A 6,999-nucleotide genomic window follows, 5' to 3' on the forward strand; every position below is an offset into this window, starting at 1 on the left:
GAAGCCCATAAGAGAAACCCACACAAAAAAAAAAAAAAAAAAAAAAAAGAACTCAGTAGTCATAGTGGAAACAACCTGGACTCTGGGCCTGGAATTTGGGGACTGTAATTATCCAAAACACAACCTTGCGAGAGGCATCCCACAATCCCGGTGGTCGTCGTGTGCCAGACCCTCCAAAGAGCCAACATTGTCCTTCACAACCATGGCAGTTCCCACAGCGATCACATGCTGGGAGCATATGCTCCACCCTGCTCTGCATAGTGAAGCTCTCTGCCACTTCTCAGAGGTGTTCGGGTTACGAACAACTTCGAGTCTGGTAAACTCTGACCCTCTCCATTGTCTGAGGATGTTCTTCACGACTGAGAAGAACAGGAATCAGAGCTTCAAAGTCCCGGCAGTACCCCCAATTCTATCATTACTCTTATGCTGAAAAAGTCCAAGTCGTTTTTATAGAATTTCATTTTAGGGACGTATAAATGGAGATTTCAGGGTTTTATGAGTCACAATTTTTCATGTTGCATCTATATATTTTTATGGAAAGATCAAATTAAGCTGGAGCTTTCCTTAAAATTACTGAACTCTATTCATTGAAGAAGTGCTTGATGTTCTGCCATACGTTGGACGTTATCCTGAGCTTCTGGAGAAGCCAGTGCATGAGACAGACAGGATTTCTGGTGGAGGGGCTGTCCACAGTAAGGAGGGAAGATGCTATTTTCAGATAGTTATGTATACCAGGGATGAAATCAAATATGGTCATACGATACAGAAAAGAACTGCTCTGTGTGTAGTTCGGAGTTTCCTTTAGAGAATGTAACCAAAAAATAATTCTTTGAAGTGACAAAATTTGAGAAAAAAAAATAGAAAAAAGAAGACATGGGAGGAAAGCATTGTCATCAGTAAGAATAGGAAGAAGAAAAAAATGAGAGTGAGTTGTATGTGATTTTAAAAAAAGAAAGAGTGACCAGCAGGTGGTGTGGTGGTTGTGCTGCTGGACTCCCACATGGCTGATTGTGGTTCGAGTTTCAAACTGGAAGGTTTGAAACTCACACTAGGCACGTGTGCATGTGTGCCCAAAATACCAAGAGGAGAATGGAGGAGAAGGGATTGTGCATGGTCATCCCCCCTGGGGGAGATTTCTCCCTCTCTCTCTCTCTCTCTGGCTCTGGTGAATGCATGCACCCTGTAGCAAAAATCTCTGTGGAATAAATACATAATTAATACGTGGGTAGGACCGGCCTGACTGCGGTTAGTGAGAACAATGAACTCTAGGTCAAATACTGGGCAAAAACAGAGGAAAATGGGGAGGCCAGGCCCATGTCCTAGAAATCCCTGATTGGCTTTGGTCGTGAGTTTTTAATTATAGGTTAAGTGCAGTTAAGAGGTCAGAAACGATTGTGGTGGATGAGGATTTATTTGTGACGATAACTCCCACAGGGGCAGGTGAAGCTCAGAGAGAATAGGTACGAGTCTGTGGTAACCAACAGGGTGAGACAAGATGGTGGCCTGAGTTTGATTCCTGGCCGAGAATGGAAAGAAACATGAAATACAGTGTGTATCAGCAGGCAGGATCAGCAGAGCGCTCGCCAATCAACTGTGGTGTGAGGCGAAGTGAGAAAAATCAAAACGGCCCTTCAGTTTTCAGTGTGAGGAAATGGGTGGGCATATTGAGTCTCTACTGTGGTGGATAAGCAAAGGGAGAGGGATGTTTATGAATGAAAACATAGATAAATTGATTTCTAAAGATGGTTTAATACACTCATCAATAGCTAGACCTCCAAACCCCCACACGAGAATAACCAAATGTGAATCATATCAACTGTCACAAGGCTATTCAATTAATTCTTATTTTGGTACGAACATTAGTGACTACATTTGGCATTGCTTCACAAAAAGATAAATCCCCCAGGAGACATATCTTCCTATTTGAAAGCATTGATTTTTCTCTGTGCCAGTGTAAATAGAGACATAGGAGCTGGCATTATTTCTAAAACTAAGTATTTACTGTCAGGCATTTCAAAGAGCACAATTTCCTCCTTAAAGGACACTACTGAAATATAGCAATGTACTTACGCTAAAGAAAAGTCATTATCTCTGATGGGTCAAAATTAAATGTTTTTATTTTTTCATATTGCAAACTCAGGACGCCTTTGTAATATTGTAAAAACTCATGAAAATGTCAAATTCCCCAATTTCACTTACACCGTCTATTAAAATCACAGACCAAAAATTATTAGAACAGAAGTCATACAAAGCAGGAAAATAATAGAAATGCCAGAGACCACTGAGTTTCATACTATCCTTTTTCTTTTTTTTTTTTTTTGAGAGGTTTTTGCTATAGGGTGTGTGAACTCGCCAGACAGACAGACAGAGACAGAGAGACAGAAAGCGAGAAATCACCCCCCAGGGGGGATGGTCACGCTGCAATCCCTTCTCCTCCATTCTCCTGTCTGGATCCTGGGCACGCAAGCACATGCGCCAGGTGTGAGTTTTAAGCCACCGGGTGTGGGATGCGAACCGCGGTCGACTACGTGGGAGTCCAGCGACATAGCCATTATGCTAACTGCTGGTTCCCTCCTTTTTCATTTTTAAGTCTTTGTCATAGGCATATGCGCTCCCCAGAGAGAGACGGAGAGAGACAGAGAGAGGAAAAGTGAGAAATCGCCCCCGAGGGGGAAGAGCCACGCTGAAACCCCTTCTCCTCTATCATCCTCTTTTGATTTTGGCCATGTGTGCACACGCGCCTGGTGTGATTTTCAAGCCACCAGGTCCGGGACTCAAACCACAGTAACCATGTGGGAGTCCAGAACCTGAACCTTCATGCCGCCTGCTGGCCCCCACAATATCCTTTTCCGAGAAAACGGAAGATTCAGTTGGAGGTGATGACTGAGGAAATAACACAGGAGTCCCGTCATCACCAAATGATTTACTGCGCAGTAGATCATAGTTAAAGTGATCTTTAAGGCATGGTTGATTTCGCTACTGTGTTTTTAGGAGTTTGTGACATGTCATAAAATGTATTCATGTTTTCAAACTTACACCTAGCACAGCTTCATGTATGTGGCAAGAAAGTGTCACTGTAGTCTTCGCGTAGCGTTTTAAACAAAGGAGAAGGTATTTACTTTGGCCAATCTTCTGATTAATCAGAGCTTGCTTCAGGAGGGAGAGTAATGTTGGAATCGTCAGCACTTTGGAGGGAAGCTACCTTGTTGAGCTCTAGGAGGAAACATAGAAGACTGAAAGTGAGTCTCTCTGTATATATAAAACAAACGGTTGGGACCAGCAGTTAGCGTAATGGCTATGTCACTGGACCCCCACGTAGTCGACCACGGTTCGCTCCCAGACCCGGTGGCTTAAACTTAGCCGGGCGCATGTGCGTGCGTGCCCAAGATCCCGAGAGGAGAATGGAGGATAAGGGATTGTGGCGTAACCATCCCCCCTGGGGGGTGATTTCTCACTTTCTGTCTCTATGTCTCTCTCTGTCTGTCTGGTGAGCGCACGCGCCCTATAGCAAAAAAAAAAACGCACCCACACAAAACAAAAAAAAAAAAAAAAAAAAAAAAACCTCTCCAAAACAAACAAACAAACAAACAAACAAACAGGTGTTTGACTTAAAAAGAAAGGTGGGCTTGGCATGCAGGGAAGGAAGTTTCTGTGCAATAGCAATGATTGCACATGTATGTGTGTGTGTGTGTGTGCGTGTGTGTGCACGTGTGCATGTTGTGTGTGTGTGCGAGCGTGTGCGTGTGTGAGAGTTAGCAAAGGTTTCTAAATCTGGGAGTGGTGTGGGCAGTAGGGTATGAATTCAGAGAAGGGGTAGAGGTAAATAAAAATCAGTCATCTGTTTCATGCAGCCGAGCGAGAAACTTAAAGACAAGCTGCTCATTAATAAACGACAGGCGTATCCCGTCTCCTGGGCTCTGGAGAGCTCTGTCCAGGCCCTGGCGATGGTGAGGAGCATGCAGGAGCACGCTAGTTAAGGGAAGGGGAGCGTGTCCACGTGACGGCACGTAACACGGCGTGTACGAGAGCGGGGTAACCTAGGGTATTCCAAGCAGAGGGATCTGAAATGGCAAGGCCGAAGACGCGGGAAACAGAATGTGGCCGTGGAGATCCAGATGCTCTATGAAAGTCTCGGTGGATGTTAAGGCCAAGAGAACAAGAGAAGACTTGGTGAGGGAGTTTCCTAATGCAGGCAGCGGGCAGTGTGGAGAAGTGCTTTTAAACCACAGCAGGAACAGCATCCTTTAATGTAAACCCTATTCTAAAAATACCAATAAATGTTCTACACGTATTAGCTTGTTAATCTTTTTTAAAAAAATTATTTATTATTATTTTTTTAAATTCACCAGAGAGAGAAAGAGAGAACGCAACGTAAAAGTGCAGGACTCAAGCCATGACCAGCCATGTGGGCGCCTACCCCACGGTCGCCACACTGCCTGCTGGCCCTGGCCGTGACCAGCCACGTGGGCGCCTACCCCACGGTCGCCACACTGCCTGCTGGCCCTGGCCTGTTAATCTCCCCAAGGCCTAGTGCCCACAGCGGTGGGACACAATGTATGTTTCTGTGTGTGTACATGCGTATTTATGAGAGACAGAGACAGAGAGGTTGTTAGTTATGGAATTGAAATCTTGCTGTCTTTACTGAGTTTTCTTGCTCTGACCGTTTAGAGAAAAATCTGAAAAACTCTCACCACAGATACCACTTGTCAATTTTAAAATATACTTAAATTTTTTTTCAGAAATATTGGAGAATACGTCAATGACTGCATACACATTTTTACATTGTAATATATTCCTGGTCAATTTAAATTCATCACTATAAGGTGATCCCCTTTTATGGTAATATTATATTTCATGAATATAAATCTATCTGACATTAACAAAAGAATTCCAATAATATTTTGTTTAGTATATCCTGATTAGTTTTTAACTTTGTTTCACTTTTTAAACTTCCATGCATGTATGATATATAAAGTTTGCAAATGTATATATGAACTTTATGTAATGTTTTATTCTGGGCTCCAGAAAACAGCATGTAGTTGGGTTTTCCTTTGGATTCATCTCAGTAGTTTAATTGCAGGGTTTAGTTCATCTATAGTAATTGGAATTTTGCTCTTTTTTTGCTTTTTTTTTGCTTTTTTTTTTTTTTTAGGTTTTTGCTGTAGGTCATGTGCACTTCCTGGAGAGACTTAGTGAGAGGGGGAGTGAGAAACCTGTGCCCACCCCTCCGCACCAGGAGGACAGCCACACTGCAGTCCCTTCTCCTCCATTCTTCCCCTTGGATTTTGGGCACACCTGCACACACACCCAGCTTGATTTTCCAGCTGCCAGATTTGGGATGTGAACCATGATTGGTCATGTGAGAATCCAGCACCTTAACTACCATGCCACCTGCTGGTCTCCAGATGCTGTTTTTAAAATATATGTACTTTTTTTTTATTTTTTTACTTTTTAAAAATTTATGTCTTTCATAAGAGAGACAGAGAGACATAGACTGGTAGGCCCAGCAGTGTCCCTGAGCCATCCACACTCCCCAGCATTAGCAGGCCTGTGCACAGAGAAACAGTGGCACCAGAAGGCCCAGGCCGCGACGAGACCCTCCGTGTGGAAGCAGTTGTGCTGGGGCTGCCCCACTGTCTGCCCCACTGTGCCTTCCGTGTCTTGTATATTTTTTAGTTCTTTTCTTCTCCCCTTACACTTCATTTGAGTTGACTTAACATTTAAAAATTTTACTCTTGGAGGCAGCCGGTGGCAGAGTGCTTGAGGCACTGGCCTCCCACATGGTCAACCGTGGTTTGAGTCTCAGACGTGGTGGCTTGAGGATCATACACATGCGTATATGTGCTCAAAATCCTGAGAGGAGAATGGAGGAGAAGGGCTTATGGCATGCCCATTCACCCTGGGTGGTGATGTCTCGCTTTTTGTCCCTCTGTCTCTTGGGCAAGTGCACACACCCTATAGCAAAAATCTCTCAAAAAAATGTTTTTAAACTCTCTCCTTTCACAATATGGAATATACTTACTTTATACTTGTAATGGGTATCTGAGAAATTGTAGCATGCATATCCATCATCAAAATGCAAAATTAATCATTCACACTTTTCCTACACTGAAGAAGATCCTCAGAACACTGTTATCTGCTCCTGTCCTGACTCACACATAACCGTTGTCAGGTTTTTTAATTCTCATTTAACTTTTGATCACATAACAAATTATTATTGTTATTTTACACAACTAATATTTATTTAAATTTTCCTTACAAGCTCCTACAATGTTTGACTTTAAAAAAAAAAATCTCGATTCTACTGTTGGGTATGTCTCATTTGCCTCAAGACACACTTCCTCATTTTGGTTAGTGTGCTCTGGTGGTGGCAGGTTGTCAGAGTTTTTCATTTGTTTCATCTGAAAATAGATGTATTTTGCTTTCTTTCATGAAAGACAGTTGGAATGAGGTTAGAATTTTGCACTGAGAGTTGTTCTCTCTATGAATTCTGTGATTTCAATCCACTGTCTTCTCCCTTCCGTGGACGCGATGTAAACCATCTTAATTGTGCTCTTTGCGAGTCATCTCTAAAGTCCTCTCCTGTCATCAGTCAATCCGAGCTTCTTTTACGATTTCCTCTTTGATTTCATCTTTTTGCAGTTGTACTATGATACAGATGGGTGTGGACTCCTTTTAGACTTTGTTCATCTATTTCTTCCATAAGAGAGAGAGAGAGAGAGAGAGAGAGAGAGGCAGGCACCTCCACGGGGTCTTCACGCCATGACTCACCCCTAGCCTCAGGCACTGTGGATCACAGACACGTGCATGGGCCCCTACAGGGCAGGGAGGCTCCAGGATGCATTCCATGCCTTCCCCTTATTTGTCCAGTAATATGGCTGCTGCACCGTGGTCTGGCCCTGGGTTTTTGTTCTTGTTTTTATTTTTTTCTTTCATTAAGCTTTGGATGTAGTGGCTCTGTAGATTATGTTGTTTCGAATCAGTTGTGGAAAATTCTAA

Source organism: Tupaia chinensis, unplaced genomic scaffold (genome assembly GCF_000334495.1).
Source record: "Tupaia chinensis unplaced genomic scaffold, TupChi_1.0 Scaffold000487_1, whole genome shotgun sequence".
NCBI classification, from domain to species: Eukaryota; Metazoa; Chordata; class Mammalia; order Scandentia; family Tupaiidae; genus Tupaia; species Tupaia belangeri.